Genomic DNA, 17,317 nt, shown 5'->3' with positions numbered 1-17,317 from the left:
ATTAACTAGTATGTGTCCAAGATCAGAAAAGCTGAACCTGACTCCAGACCTTGTTTTCTGTCAACAGGGTCTGGTGAAGTAATCAGGTTGCATATCAGTCTAGATCAATAAACATGAGCTAATGAAGGCAGCGCAGAACCCAGCAAGCACCGACTCCTCCTGGTATCACCTGTTGACGGTCAGTCCACTCTAGTTCTTTCTTCCTTTTTAATGTATTCAAAAACATTGAAAGCAATGGGTGAAAGATCATCCTATAATGTGCTTGCCTGTGAGTGAAAGAAAGACAGGGACAGAGAAGTTAAGTAGAGATGCATGTGGCTCTACGTGGCCACAGATTGACACTCTGAGGACTTTCTCTTTTTTACTGAACAAGTCCATTTACAGACTTCTGGTTCAAGCCGAAGGCTCCCAGGGCTATTTGAAGACAGACATTCAGCAATTTTTCTTCTTATACCACCACCAAAGTGGCGTGTTTGTCCTGATCTGAGGCTCTACTGCCTATTTTATCCTAAGTCAGGATAATGAAAACGTATTCTGGGATGAAAGTAGACCACGATACAAATCATTTCCTAGCTGATACGAGCTTTGGGAATGAAAGGATAAATGAAAACTTTTACTAGAAAGATGATGTAATATTTCTTCTTAAAACAATAGAAATATACTTGCAATCTTTTTTCTCTTTGTTATGTGGACTCCTAAGTATTCAGAAAAATGGAGAAAGAAAAGAAAAATGATTATGATCTCACGAAATGCTTAAAAAAATACATTACTGAGTATTAAGAGAGCAATTCATCATGTTCTTTCCGAAGAAACAAAGAACTGGTTCGTGTTCAGGACAAAAATAGGCAGATGCATTTCTTCCCAAGATTATTGTTATCATCAATTTCCTCATTTTAATGGTGAAACATCATCAGTCAAATATTAAGTCACTTGGGAAATTTATGAGCCTGATCCTCTGAACCCTGAGTTCGAAAGCTGCCTAGGGTTAATGAAAATTCAAGAGGTGCACATATTTTGCTTAGTTGGCTATCTTTCCTGGGATGGATCTTGTTGGCAAGGGCTGCCACGTATCTTCTTTGTTTCTATCTTCACTTGGAAATGGGGGTTCTTAGCTTTCCAAGAGAGAAACTGATCTCTTGTTTACATTTCTCTGTAATTCTTACTTCCTCTTAGGATCTAATGTCCTCTCTTCTATATCATTTCTTCAATATTTGTTTTTCTCCAGTTTCCCCTTTTACTAAAAATGAGGACACTATAAATTTGATAAGAAGTCATCTATTTAAAGACGTCTGTATTTCCGACATGTCGTATTTTCCACGCACAAGGTGTATGTTCTTAGGATGCACAGCCACAGGGGTGGGGTGACATGCCAGGCAACAGTAACCACGGCACAGCAATTCACTAATAAGCTGGGGATGAGGGACCACAAGTAAACAAACCTTTCTTAAAACATCCACCTAAGATATAAAGTATGTTTATGTATTGTCATCATCCTACCTCTAAGCCCTGCCCACTGACTCAACATGGAATCAATTATGAAACAAATCACAGTCCCCTGGAGAAATATATGTATTCCAAAGTGGATGAGAAGAAGAAAAGAAAAAATGTGAATGGCACGAACTGTAAATTTACGTGATTTGGATGTGAACTAACTCCTAAGCAAAGGGGTTCCCCTGGTTGGTAGCTATTTTTCCCCTAAATCTTTTTCCTCCTTATTCCCCAATACTATTTATCCTACTGAGAAATATGGTCTGGATTTCTAGTTGGTAGGATTCTATTTTGTTGAACAAGCATCCAGGACTTCCCACCATTCAGTTACCATGAATTAATTCAACAGCATGGCTTCCCTGCATGTGGTTCAGACGGGGATGGCAGGAGTAAGATTTTTTTTTTTTTTTAACTTTAGGTAGAAGAGGGAAGGTAGCTATGTTTGGAACACAAAGCATTTTTGACCATACTGTGTTTTTAGGACCCTTAGTCACTGTGAAAGCAAGGCAGACCGGGGTAAGGGTCTGGTAAAGATGAGCCACAGATGAGCCTTGGTTATTCCAAATGCACTCTGCGATGACTTAGGTGAGGGAAAGATTCTCCTCTTCCCCTGGGCTACATCATAAGCTCCCTTCTCCCCAGTTTCAAGCCCTGCCCAAATAATCCCAAGTACAGGTACAACATGAGCTGGGAAGGTTTCAATGGGTCATCCTAGAACTTCAGGTTCAAGTGCATATTTCTGCAGGAAAGCAGAGCTTACATTCTACTACCAACAACCTACAAGTTCATGTCAACCAGCATGTGTACAACCTCTTGTTAACTATTTAACAGCTTCTTTCTCAATGTGAAATCATTTTAATGGTAATCCTCTAAAAATAATGCACTAAAGTTCTATGCTCCCTGACTGCCACACATGGAAGACAGACCTGGGGGAATTACGCCAAGAAAGGTCAGCCATGCCCTTCTGTCTGAAGCCTCTAAATCCCTGGAGATCTGTCAGTCCCAAGTGATGTCTCTATTTAGTGCTGTCAGCAGAGACAGGAGAGGCAGAGGGGACTGCTAATGACTTCTGCTAACTGGAGCACATAGGAGACACTGGATGTGAGCTAGACACACTCCCTTCAGGGAAAAGGAGTCTGAAAGTCAGGGTAAACAGTAAGGACCACAGGCTATTCACGAGCATCTTCATTGACATCACTTCAAACCTACATGCACAATCTGGCTGGGGCTGTATGGGGGTTCTGGGTTACCCTATTCCACCCACACTTACTTGTCTATTTCAGTATCAAACAATGATACTAAATCAAATATCTAGGTGCTTCACAGCACTGCATGAATTGGGGAACCTAAGAAAAGAGAATGATTTAGGTTTATCGGGGACAAAAATAGAAAACAATAGCTTCCTTTTTGATGCTGTTGGTTCTTTTTAACGAACCATCATGAAAACCACATTCAATGTCCTCGGTCAACCTTCAGGGAAGGCTCAAGCAATCTACGTGAGCCTAACGGAGCAATGTCCCTGCAGAGTTATAGTGGGGACTTGGCACAATATGATGTGCTCCTTTTGTTTTTCAACTTAATGTCACTGGTGGTAGATAACATGACTCCTGCTTCTGCATAGCTGTAATCCTCCCAGTGAGCTATTTGTCTTGGATTCTCTTACCTCATTCTGCGCGCAAGCCTGGCATGCGGCAGTTTCAGAAGAGGGTTAATATAATTAGAGTAAAGCTAGGTCATTATACTGTGTGAAAAGATGACACCCATCTCATCTTGGCCTAGCAACAAGTTACCACTGCCTCAGCAAAGCTCGTCTGTCAGCTGTCTGGGTAGGTTCCCTTTTAAGTAATAACATGCAGGAAGCATCTCACCCCGCTGTCAGTCAGCCAGCAATCGCCCTAGCGGCGCACGCTTCAGTGCGTCGAGTGAGGAGCCCTCACCCATCCCCTTTATTAGAAGGCTGAGCGGCGCTCTGGTGGTGTTGTAACAAGGATCAGGCAGCAGGATTAAGCACTGTGACAAAGAGGATCTAATAAGCTAGAAAGTGGTGCATCTACAGACACGCTGACTGGCTCCCAGACACAGATTCACTTTGCTCACTCCTCAGTCGGAAGGCACAGGCCACTGGGGAAGCCAGGCAGCGCCGTGATTAGCGGTGACCCTCTGACCGATGCTGCTATGAAGATCATATATCACTCAGAGGCTTATTCTGCAATTGCAAATTGGATTTTCCATTTTATTACCTGCAAAAGGACCACATATGCTTCTTTCCCAAGCCTCTAGTACAGCAAGCTTGTCCGTGCAATGGTAATTGTGTAAACACTAAATCATGCAAAACAATCATTCTCCCTGCTAGTTATAAATGTGATTGAATGCAATAGGCAATTGCGGCCCCATTAATAAGCATGCTCATTTTCACTTATGGAAATTGGTTGTTTCTGTAATCACACTGTAAGAATTCTTCCTGAGTACTCGAGATCCTAAAACATGTGGCCAGGAGCATCATTTATCACACAGTAAGCAATCCAGGGGATCTAGGCAAATTTTTCACGTCATCAAAGCAGTATTTTCTCTCTTCCTGATTTGAAAATAATGCCAACGAGAGTATTTAAATTAATGCCCTCTAAAAGCCGGGTTCTCTCACCCATAAAAAACCTAGGACCATGGTCTAACAAGGTAAAACTAGAAAACCATGGCTGACTGGGTAGTCTATCATTAGAATACTAGATTTGCCCAAACCCAGGTAATTGATTTGCTCACGAAGGGATCTAGATGGAATGTCATGACAGTTGAAAGATCACCTCTGCTCTGCAGTGAATCCCCACATGGCAGCTAACCACAAATGACTCCAACAGAAAATAAAAGTGACGTTTAGGGCTGCTCCATATATAAAGACATAGCTTACACATAAATCTCTGTAATTTCTATTATGAGGTGCCATGCTAATTATAGAAATGCATGATTATAGACAATGGCTGACTCTGGAAAGTTCCTCTTTTTTTCATTTCTTTTCCACTGAGAGGAAAATGATGATAAGGTCTATAAAATGATGGTGCTTAAATTGCAGTAGTGAGTATTTGCAATAATTAAACACTACAAACAACCAGAATGCTCAATACTAGGTGATAAGCAGAATGATGTATATAAAAGCCATACTATGAAATTCTTTTCAGTTATTAAAATATACTTAAAGGTATGTCCTAACCTGGAAAAAGGTCTACACTATAATGTAAATAAAAGTTAAGGGTATATAAACTAAGTCTGCTAGGATCCAATCTTTTGTACAAAAGACAGAAGAGAAAAATCCCATAATATATATATGAATAAATGTTTATGTGAAAAAGAAAAAGAAGAAAAGGATTCATAGCAAGTTGCGAATGTTGGTTTCCTCAAAGAGGAAAGGGATTTGAGCCAGCAGAACAAAGGGTATGATGTTAATTTGGTCTTTTAAGAATTCCATGCATTACAGTATGGATTATTTTCATAATTAAAAAGATTAAAGATTAAAAGATTAAAGCATGTTGAAAAGGAATTTGACAGAAACGAATTCAAAATACATGACGCACACTAATTGGTACAAAAGAGTATATTTTACTTAAAATGGTATTATCCTACCACAGTGACCGCCAAGCTAGTGGCCCCTTCTCTTCTGTCTGCCTTACAGATGACGGCCTATCAAGCCCTAAGTGGATTGAGAATCTTGGTCTGAGGTTGCTTCTCTTTCTGTGCATCATCAGTGCAATCAAAGCAAGCTGGGATGTCTCCTGACAGCTCTAGAATTTATTCTGCAGGGAATGCAAGGCCACACTGTCACTCTGGCAACTGTCTGCTTAGCCTTTCTGCAACACATTTTTAAAACAGGCATTTTGTTCACTTAATGCATGCAATGTTGCTTTATGATACATGCTAAAATAAATGGTTACTCTTCTGATCTAGTCAGGGGAAGAGTACAATTTAAAAAAGATTAAAAAACAAAAAACAAAACCATTCTGCCAAAGGGCTCCAACAAAAGTAGCAACTGATTTGTGTGTGCGATGGCTCGGATAGGTCCAGAAATCTTTGTACCAATGAAGAAAAATGGCATTTTACATTGTTTCCATCCGATGTTCTTCTTGGTCATTTGAAAACTGTGGTCCAGAGAAAGATTAGATAGAAGGAGCTCTCAGTCACTTATAAATATGATTAACCAGCAACAGAGCAGTGAGTGTCCCCAGTGCACGCCACCACGGGGGCTTTATCTTGCAAGCTGATACGGCTCTTAATAAATAATTCATGTTTTAAACCTGGCATTCATTTAGGATTTCCCTATCATTCTTCTAAATGTGGGAGGCAATCTCGTTTTTGCTTGCCAGATTTCTCTTTTTATTGTTCATGTAATGTCAGGTCGCATAGAAAAAAGTCCAGTGGTCCTGGCTACTGATCCCAGGCACCATTCACTGACTTTGTGACCAGGGGACTGTGAGCAAATCCTTTGCTTTGCTGACCTTCAGTTTCCTCGTCTGCCAAGTGAGGATAAGAGTATCCATTGACAGGATTATGGACAGGAGCCAAAGAGTGTATGTGAAATGGTTCCACAAACAGGAAAGCACTGTGGAAACAGAAAATGTTTTTATTTTTATTTTAAGTAGAAAGGAGAGAAAAACAGATATTTGAAGACAATGTGCCTAAGACAAGAGCCTCCTCAAGGAATTCATTACCTGCTGAAACAACGCAAACTTTATATAGTGGTACTTTTCTGAGGGAAGGGCCCCATTCATAAGATTCTCAAAAATCTATGATCAAAAGCAGAGTAAAGATGCAATTTAGGAACACTGATTTCACTTCCTAGAAGACTGTACAATTAACCAGCAGCAATCTGCTTCGTCCTGTTGGGTGGGTTCTCTGAGCACTAGGCCATTTCTTGTCTTCCTCACCAGGAGGCTCACTCTCCTCAAGTACCCCAGTTAAGGGGCTGTGTTGAAGACGGCCTTCTGGTTCTTGGGAAGCACTCAGGCATCTTGAAGAACCCAGGGAAAAGTCACTGATTAATACAACATAAACTAAAAATAAAAAAAAATTCAAAATGCATGCTCAAAAAAAAGTTCTATAGAAGTACATTTTATAGATTCAATAATGCTATCACAAATCAGTCTTCACCAGAGCTGTTTTATTATTTTATTTTTTACAGTGCTGGAGACTGAACCTAGGGCCTCATGTATGCTAGGCAAGTACTCCACCAGCCCTGTCACAGCTTTTTAAGTTAAATGTATATAGGATTGTCAACTTAGTGATAAAATATTTTTTCCAGCTAGTTTAGCATTAACACACTATCTCAGACTCCTTTGACAATTCTCCCACTAGCATGATTTCATATTAATAATGGTTTACTAAGCTGCTTTGATACTAGAGACAGAAACAATTTTTTCTTCTTGAATTTTCTCTAGTCTAGTTGATCCCTAAAGCTGGAAGTACAGGGCTCACCATCTGACCCATATTGCCCAGTGTTTTGGTTTGGGTTTTTGGTTTTTAATTCCATACACACCTCTGCAAGAACTAAAACATGCTTTCAACAAAACTTGTTGCTTCTGCATCAGGTAAGAACAGGCAGTACTAGAATAAACTTTAGAAAATATTAATCTTAACTTCCGTAGTTAAAAGAAGGAATCCAAGTTGGTAACTGTCACTTTTACTGTGAATGCGTAAGTGTAGTCCAATGAAATGAGCAGAAAACACAAAGTTACTGAGGTCAAGCTGTATATTCTACTCATGGACAATTCATATGTATCTTTCTATCAAACTGGCAAAAAACCAATAACACTGGTTTATTCAATTCCTGGAGTTGACCAGGGTTCAAGGAATAGACACTTTCTCTACACTGCTGTCTAAACTGGCACCTCTTTTCTGAAAGACAAATTGATAATATATATTAAGAACAATAAAAATTCAGTTTGACTCAGTAATTCCACCCAAGTAATAAATTTATGCAAAAGAAATAATCATAGACATTCAAATGATTTACAATGGTAAGTTTTCAATTCAGTATTGCTTATATTCTTCCTGCACATCTGGAAACAACTCAAATGTCTAAGAGTTGGCTAATGAATTATGTGATACTCATAGGATGATATAATATGTAGTCTTGTGATTAAAAAAGGTTTCAAATATATTTAATGACATGGAGTAATGATGGTCATGACATAAGAGTAAAGGTGGAAAGGTAGGCTCGATGAGACCCGTAGCATGGTAATTTTTTTTTTAAAGAAAGCATAAGTACATACACAGATGTATAAGAAAAAAAAGAATGGAATATATACACTAGTATATATGCATGAAATTGACCAAACTATGCTTCTGGGTAAATACAAATATGCCACCAAGAAACCCAATGTTCTCTATAAATCATTTGTACCAATAAAAATAAGCAAAAAAGTGATCATAAAAATAATACTGCATTAAAATACTTAAAAAGTATATATGTGTAGCCTGGTGAGAAGCCAATGAAATAAACTTACACTAGAGAAAAGATTAGAATGAAAGAAACTTAAGACATTTAGTAGTGATCATTTTTGGATGATGGGATAATGAACGTTTCCTGGCTGGACAAAGGCTGGGGTTCTCAAACTTCCGTGAGCACCAGAATATTCTGAAGGACTGGTACACCTCCAGAGGTCTGATTTCATGGGTTTTGGGTGAGGCTTGAGAGACTGCATTTCTAACAAGTTTTAGGAGATGATGATGTTTATGTTCCAAGGACTACATATTGAAAAAAAAAAAAAACACAGTTTTTTTTTTTAAATACCAGGACAACAATATTTAAACAAAATTTAAAAATTTAAAGCAAAAAGATTTTAATTTAGTTAGAGGACTGAAAAATCTGCATTTTACAGGGCACTTTAAGTCGTATGAAGGATGTCAAAACCTCATGAACCAATAAGTGCTTATCCTTATCATCATCCTCACCATTGTAATTATATGAGCTATTTTATGCTGACTGTGTCCTATGTACCAGGTGTTACGTCAAGAGTTTAGCATACTACACATCGAGTCACAACCATCTTACAAGGAAGATCTGATTATGATCTCATCTTTAAAGAGAAGAAACAAGCTAATCGTTTGGGAGTTAAGACCCAGACTCAAGGTCACATCAGTGACCAAAATCCAATTTACCCAGTTTTTTCAAAGTTCTTGGTCTTTCCAACACATGACATGTACATCTTCTCCCTACTGAAGAAGGTACTGAATTTTGTTGGAATAATTGATAATATGACATGATTTCAGAGCAACTGGAGAGGTAGCCTCAAAAACTAGTCATTTGCCTCCATCACTGAATGCCGAAAATGATCAACAGAACCACTGTCTTGGAGTTGAAAGCCCTGTTGCCTCCAAGAGTTTTATTTTTATTTTTAAATTAAGATACCATGGTAGAGTAATGCATGGACCTGATAAATTCATTTTTTTTCTTTTTTCATTATTTTTTATGTTTGTTCTACTTTATTTTTTAAAAATAATATTTCATTGCTTTTACAAGTTAACTTGTTGATTAGACTTTCCCCAATGTTTTTATTGCCTTCAGATACACATAAAATTTACCATCTTAATTATTTTAAGGGTACACTTCAGTGATATTAATTACATTCACGATTTCTTTACAACTAACACCACCATCATCCATTTCCATAACTCATCTCATTTTGTAAAACTGAAACTCTAGATCCATTAAGCAATAACTTCCCAGGTTCCCTCTTCTTGGCACCATTCTACTAGTCCTGATGATGTTCATTATTTTAAGTATGTCATATGTGTAGAATCATACAGTATTTTTTTAGACTGGGTTATTTCATTGACATGATGTCTTCAAGGTTCATCCATATTGTAGCACAGTCCAAAATACCATTCCTGTTTAAACCTGAATAATACTCTATTATATATGTAGATACCACATTTTTGCTTATCTGTTTATTTCTTAGTATATACTGGGGTTGCTTCCTTGTTCTAGTTATTATGAACAATCCTGCTATAAACATGGATATATACAAATATCTCTTTGAGACTTTGTTTTCAGTTCTTTGGGATATATTTCCAGATACGGAATTGTGGATCATAGGGTAACTTTATTTTTATATTTGTGAGGAACCAACATATTGTTTTCCATAAAGGTCACATCATTTGACATTCCCCACCATCATTGTACAAAGGTTCTAATTTTACATCCTTGCCACTACTTGTTATTTTCTGGGGGTCTTGTTTGTCTGTTTGTTTTATTTGCAGGAATCTCTTGATGGGTGTGAGGATTTATCTCAATGCAGTTTTGATTTGTATTTCCCTAATGAGCAGTGTCTTAGTCAGCTTTTTTGCTACTGTGACTAAATGATCTGACCAGCAAAATTAAGAGGAGGAAAGGTTTCTGTGAGGGCTCCCGGTTTCAGAGGTCATAGTCTATAGACATCTGGCTCCATTCCTTGGGGCTCCCGGGGAGGCAGAACATCATGGAGGAAGAGTGTGGCAGAAGGAAACAACTCATATCATCAGGAAGCAGAGATAGAGAGAAGGACTTCACTCTCCAGATACAAAATATAGACCCCATAGCCATGACCTAATTCCCACCTCTTCCAGCCACATCTTATCACTTCAATTACTCCCAAAGGGATTAATTCATTGATTGGGTTAAGACTCTTAAAACAGTCATTTCTCCTCTGAAACTTCCTGCATTGTCTCTCATGTGAACTTTTGGGGGATGCCTCACATCCAATCCATAAGAAGTAGTGATTTCGAGCTTTGTTTCATAAGTTATGGGTCATTTGTATATCTTCTTTGGAGAAGTGTCTATTCAAGCCCTCTGTCCAGATTTCATTTGGTTGTGGTTTCTGTTGCTGAGCTTTAGGAGTCCTCTATGTATACTGAACATTAATACTTTACCAGATGTATCACTTACAAATATCTTCTCCCATTTTGTCGGTTGCCTTTCTCTTGTGTTGAGACTGACTTTTGATACACAACATTTAAAATAAATTTTCATGAACTTCAGTTTATCTATTTTTTTCTTTTGTTGCCTATGCCATTGGCGTAATATCCAAGGAATCATCATAAATCTGTTAGTCAACTTTTTGTTGCTATGAACAATACCTGAGAAAATACCTGGGCGAAGGAGGAAAAATTTATTTGGGCTCAGTTTGAGTGGTTTCAGTTATTTGGCTCCACTATTTCTGAGCCTGTGGTTTGGAAGAACATCAAGGCAGAGGGGAATGGAAGAGCAAAGCTATTCATCCATTGGCAGCTGGGAAGCAGAGAAAGAAAGGAAGGATCAGGGGACAAGATACAGTCCCCAAAGGCATGTCCCTCAAGAACCCACTCTTTTCAATTAGGTTCCATTTTGAACAGTTTCCATCACTCCCTCAATGGAGTAAATCACTGATGAAGTCAGAGCCCTTATGACCCAGTCACTTTCCCAAAGCCCCACTTCTGAACATTGCCACATTAGGGACCAAGCCTTGGGGGACATTCCAGATCCAAACCTTGACAAAATCTAATGATAGAAAATTTTTGCCCCATGCTTTCTTCTAACAGTTTTATAGTCATAGGTCTTCTGTTTATTTTTTTCATGTCAATGACCAGTTTTTGAAGGATCGTGTATTGAAAAGATTACTGTTTCCCCACTGGATGGTCTTGGCATTCTTGCCAAAAATCATTAGACAGTGTACATGAGGGTCTGTTTCTGGGCTCTCTATTGTATTCCATAGCACTCTGTATCTGCCTTTACGTTGGTACCTCTTGCTTTTCTTTTCTTTGTGGTGCTGGGGATCACCCCAGGACCTTGAGCATGCTAGGCAAAGTGCTCTACCACTGAGCTACATCCCTGGCCTCTTCCTCTCTGTTTCAGTTACTGTAACTTTGTAGCAAGTTCTGAAATCAGGACATATGAATCTTCCATCTTTATTCTTGTTTAAAATAGTTTTGGCCGTGTGAAGTCCACTGGGATTCCATATGAATTTCAGGAGAGGCATTTTTATTTCAGTAAAACACATCACTGGGATTCTGACAGGGATTGCATTAAACCTGCTTTGAGGAGAATGATATAGTTTTATTAACAGGGCAGAGAGCATATTTTCAACAGGCTGCATTTCTACAAGCAGGTTCTTCCCTATTCAATAGTCAAAACACAGTAGAGGGATGTTTTTGTTTAATCTGGTAACTTATTCATAGGAGTTTTCTAAAAAGAACAGAATCTCATATAATTATGTATTTAACAAATCATTTTTAAAATAATAAAATTTTATTAGGTCAGATTTACTCGGGAAAATCATCACATGGAAATGATGGGAACTGAAATGATCTTAGGAAAATTTTCATTACAGAAAAAGGAAGAGACTGGAGTCGTGGCTCTGTGGTAGCGCACTTGCCTAGCATGTGTGAAACACTGGGCTCGATCCTCAGCACCTCATATAAATAAATAAATAAATAAATAAATAAATAAATAAAAATAAGGGTTCATGATAACTAAAAGAATATTAAAAAAAAATAGGAAAAACGAAAAAGGCAGAATAGGTTTGAGTTTAGGAAGAGCATGGGAGAACAGCCTTGAGGGCAGGGAGGTCCATGGTGACAGGCTGTAGCAGGACCACTGTGTTTTGTGGGAGGCTTGGCGCTCTAGAATGTTGGGGTGGTATATTTTAATCTATTTTTATTTTTTAAAATGGGAACTGCTATACTATGGTAGAAAAACAGCCCTGACTCACATATCACAATGCACATGGTTGAGTACAAGCACTTCTGACAGCCCTTGCATGTTCTCGGTAGTTTTAAAATGCTGCTTTCTCGAGGAAGTTGGGATGGGGTGGGAGGCAACAGGCACATCCTGGTGGACACTCTCTCTTCCCGCTTCTCATCACACTGTGATATGAGCACCAAATGCAGACGTGACAAATAGACCTGAGACCGCTGCCTTTTCATCAAACATTTATAACCATACTTTGACCCTGGATCAGCAGCCTCATGTGCAAACATACTACCTTGAGGAGGAGTCTGAGCACCACCTGGATGCACGTGGAACTACAGGGCCCTTTACGGAGGTTTGGAGGGTAGGGGGTGTATCAAAATTTAATTTCCAAACTATGTAAAAAAGATGAAATAATTTCCTAGATATTGTGCCATAGGAGATAAAAGGCCAAACAAATAGAGATCAATACAGCCACTCTGAATATGATAGCATAATCTTACCAATAATCATCTCAATAACGTTCCCAAATGACAAAAACTTACCTTTGTAATGCCTAACCTCATAAACAGCTGCTGAAAAAGAAGAGCAATTTTTCAGCCAACAGGAGTAATACTGAATTTAAGTGTTATAATACATTACCAGACACTTGCTCAGAGGGAAGTATGAAATAAAATTAACTTTATTTTTTATTTATATATAAATACCCTTGAATCCAATTTTATTAAAGGTTAAGTAAGGGATCAACCTACTACACAAAACCTAAACTTAAGTTATATGTAAAAATGGCTTGTTTCAGCTTTGCTTCTGGCTCGAGAGCTTATATTTTTATTACTTTGGTGCTATGTGTTATACTCTCTGCAGAGGCTGGAGATGGTAAGGGTGTGGATATTATGTCCCATAAAATATGTACTAAGATAATTAAGAACTGTGATATAATTACCAAGTCTACATACAGAGAAAAACTGCAACAACTGTAACTTAATTTTCAATGAATTCAAAATGTTTTGCGCTCAATAAAACAATTTAAACGTTTGTAGGTTATGTATTAACAATCCATTTTAATGAGCTTTGATGAAACTGACTTTCACTGCTTTTTTTAGGATTAACAAGAATATCTCAGAAGAAGGGGGCAAAGGAAAAAAAACACACCTATCTGAAAGTAGTGTTTCTATAGACTGCGTGGACGAACATGCATGTAAATATATATATACCCTACTTCAGAACTTAATAAACACTATAAAAGCAAAAACTATACCTGGTGGCAGAAAAAATGTACAGAAAAGTAGAAAGAAATTATAAATTTCTTCTCATATCAATAACTATATACTTTTCTTCTTGTCTAAGTGATAGAAGGCAAACCAGTACCCCCAAAGTAATATAAACAAAGGATGCCTTACTCTCTAGTGTTAATTCAGAGTCAAGTGCATATCAAAGATCAAAGTTAATGTTTTAAAACTTTAACAGTAAGATTAAAGAGAAATGAAAGCAAAATCACTATACAACTCAAGGGAAGAGTCTACTCTACCTCTCAAAGATCTACTTAGATAATTTACGGATCCTAACATAGAAAAGCATTACTATAAATAGCAGAGTGAAGATGGAGATGTACCACAATTTTGGATGTGGGTGAGAATGATTACATCATGAGTTTGTTTCCAGTATTTTTGGAAAGCCAACTGCCTTGGGTTAAAAATATGAAATACTGCCACGGTAACAAATAACCAAAAAAGAAAGTACTATGATACTCTACTCAAGAAGAAAACAATCAACAATTACAAAATCATTTTCAATGTGTGAAGGTATTTCTGAAGCTCAATTTTTTGACAAAAAAAAAAAATAATAAAGCTTGAATTAGTTAAAGTCTGGCTTGGCTCCAATCATTAGCATTTTTAAGCAACTTTTCGGATTGCTACTGGTTTACACAGTTCTGTCGATGCCAAAGTTCCAGGTGGCCAGTGACAATTCCTACGTGTCAGACTATCCTGACATTCCTGATTATTACTGTCTTTAGGACTGGCATCCAAAAAGGAAAGTGCACCAATATATTTTCAATGGTAACAACTGTTTTAGACACAAAATAATGATGTTAAGTAATAAATAAATTCTCTATATGTGACATTTTATATATTTTCACACTTATTTAATTCTCACCATCTGGAAAACTAAAGAAATATCACAAGGGAAAATTTTTTCTTGGGTAGAAATGTGACATCCACAAATACGAAGAAAGGGTGTCGTATAATATGATCAAGAGTCCGGCCCCTAGTGGATGCAATTTAAAATAGCAAATGGTAACATTTAAGTAAAACCTAGAACCTCTTTCCTTTTGTTACTCATGCAACTTACGTCACCTCTTCTGAGCAGACGGCCTAGACCTCACTGTAAATTACTCCCCATTATTTTGCTGTATCTCAGCACCTGTTTATTGCACAATACTTAAAACATTTTATAACTATTTTCTGTATTCCCTCACCCAGATCTGTTTCTCTAGCTCCAGGGGCACAGAGATCACATGGTCTTGCTCTGACTGGCCCCTGGCCCATCCCTTCTCCCAAGCCCCCTCTAGGTGTGACTTGGAGCCATGACTGCTATGCTGTTATCACATGACCATGCCCAGTTGGTTCCTTTGCAGCATCCTACATTTATTAAGCAAAAAGAAAACAATGATGTTTGCTTTAAAGGAGCACCAACAGTTCAAGATTGGGAAAAATGCTTTTTGTATTTGTGGCACAGAGGCTTATGATCCTGGGCCTCAAAGGAAGCAGCAAACTGAGCAGGTGCACGTGCTTCACTGATAAGGAAAATGAGGATGGGCAGCACCCTCTCCCGAAGGTCCCAGGGCTGGCACACACAGTACTGCTGGGAGTCCAACTACAGCAGATACGCAGAAAAAGACCAGTTTGTCTGTCTGCTCACTCTCTTTCGTTCACTGGACTTAGCCTATCTTTTCTCCTCCCTCTTAAATAAAAATGAGTGAAGATGTCAAACACGTTCTAATATGTATAGGTGCACAGCAACCCCTGCCAATTATGCCTGAGTTCATAACCAGTTATGACATAAAACAGACTTTATCATAAAAAGTCTTCCAGATGGTCACTAAACAAGCATACCTCTCAGAAATGTATCTATAAACATAAATACTGAATAGAAATCAAACATACAGTAGAAATGCACAGAATCACTAAGTTACTATGGAGTAGCTGAAGTACCCAGATGTAGTTGAATACTGGAAAACACAAAAAAAGTACAATATTGACAAGAATATTTAGGGGATAAAAAAACTTTATGTGTATATATTTCCCACTCCCTTCCAGTGCTGCAAATTGAACACAGAACCTTGTACATGCCAGGCAAGTGCTCTACTCATGGCCCAAACCTACTAATTTCAGTTAAAGCTGAAAACCCTTTTTATTTCAATTCTTGCTATACATTTCTCATACGCTAGAGTTTCTCATCCTAATAAATGTGCTACTGAGAAAATAAATTGCTCTAAGGACTGCATCTCCCTCTTTCACATGTGTGCACATACTTACACATCCATGTGCACACACAAACCCTTCCAGCTATCATGTGGTTTTTAAAGTTATGTCATATGTCACTCATTAGTTTGCTAGGGTTGCCCTAACAATGGACCACAGGCTGGATGGCCTGAATGAGAGACATTATCTCACAGTTCTGGAGGCTGAAAGTCCACGATCAAGGCGTCAGCAGGCTTGGTTTCTCCTCTCTGTCCTTGACTTGCAGGTGGCTGCCTCTTTACTGAGAGTTCACGTGGTCTTTCCTCTGGGGCAAGCACATCCCTGATGTGTCTGTGCATCCAGATTTCTTCTTTTTATAAAGACACCAGTCATATAGGACTATAGCCCAAACTAATGGAGTTATTTTAATTTAATCACATCATTAGAGGCCCTGTCTCCAAAAAGTCACATTTAGAGGTACTAGAAGTTAGCTCTTCTGTATATGGGGGGAGGGGTGCACAATTGAGTGCATAACAAGTTCTCCATTTTCTTAATATCTGAATAACTAGAATAGTAGAAAGACCACTTTCAACACTTCACTCTGGCTAACAAGGTACTTAATCATTCACAAACATTTACTTCTTACAGTTTGTGACACAAAGATAAAGAGACTATCCCTAAGGTGTTCTTAATGTAGTTATTCATATGGGCATACAAGAGAGATGAAATAGACACTCCCAAAAACCAAAATGCAAATGGCCAACAAATATATGAAAAAAATGTTCAACATCTTTAGCAATTAGGGAAATGTAAATCAAAGCTACACTGAGATTTCATATCATGCTAGTCAGAAATGGCAGTCATCCCAAGAATACAAATAATAATAATAAATGCTGGCGAGGATATGGGGGAAATGAACTCTTACACATTGTACTAAAACCACTTTACAAAAAATCAGTATGGAGGTTCATCAAAAGGCTAGGAATGGAACCACCGTATGATCCGGCTACACCAATCCTTGGTATATATCCAAAAGAATTAAAGTCAGCATGCTGTAGTGATATAAGTAGTGCAATTCACACTAGCCAAATATGGAACCAGCCTGGGTGTCCATCAGAGGATGACTGGATAAAGAAAATGTGGTATATATACGCAATAGAGTTTTATTCAGTCATAAAGAAGATCAACATTATGACATTTGAAGGAAAATGGATGGAACTGGAAAACATATGTTAATGAAATAAGCCAGACTCAGAAAATTCAAGGGACCTACCTTTTTTCTCATATGTAGAAATTGGAAAAAAGGATAAAAGGAACCTCAATGAAAAATAGAAGGGAGATCAATAGAGTCAAGGGACTGGGGGAAGGAGGGGAGAAGGGCAAGGAGAGGTACTGGGGAATGAAATTGATCAAATTATATTCTGTTAATGTATGAATATACCACAATGAAACCCATTATTACATAAAATTATTTTGCACTAATATTTTTTAAAAGAGAGATAATTAGAACACAAAAGGCTTTATCCTGAGTGGAGACAGCATGAACCTTCTGAAGGATACAATACTTAGTCAGATCCTAGTGAACAAGCTAGAATCTCCTTGAAGAAAGGATAAACACCAGAGATTGAAAGCAAGGACCAGGGGCTAGGGAGATTGCTCAGTCGGTAGAGTGCTTGCCTTG

The 17,317-nt window shown here is 38.1% G+C and overlaps 1 protein-coding gene across 2 annotated transcripts in view; it reads right to left on the bottom strand.

The window, feature by feature from the left end:
- Nucleotides 1-17,317, bottom strand: part of Rsu1 (Ras suppressor protein 1) — a 182,682-nt gene that overhangs the window by 85,165 nt on the left and 80,200 nt on the right. The gene's annotated exons all lie outside the window — the stretch shown is intronic.

Source organism: Sciurus carolinensis, chromosome 12 (assembly GCF_902686445.1).
Source record: "Sciurus carolinensis chromosome 12, mSciCar1.2, whole genome shotgun sequence".
Taxonomy (NCBI): Eukaryota; Metazoa; Chordata; class Mammalia; order Rodentia; family Sciuridae; genus Sciurus; species Sciurus carolinensis.
Note: the sequence above shows the minus strand (reverse complement) of the source record. Positions and strands in the feature narration are given on the sequence as shown.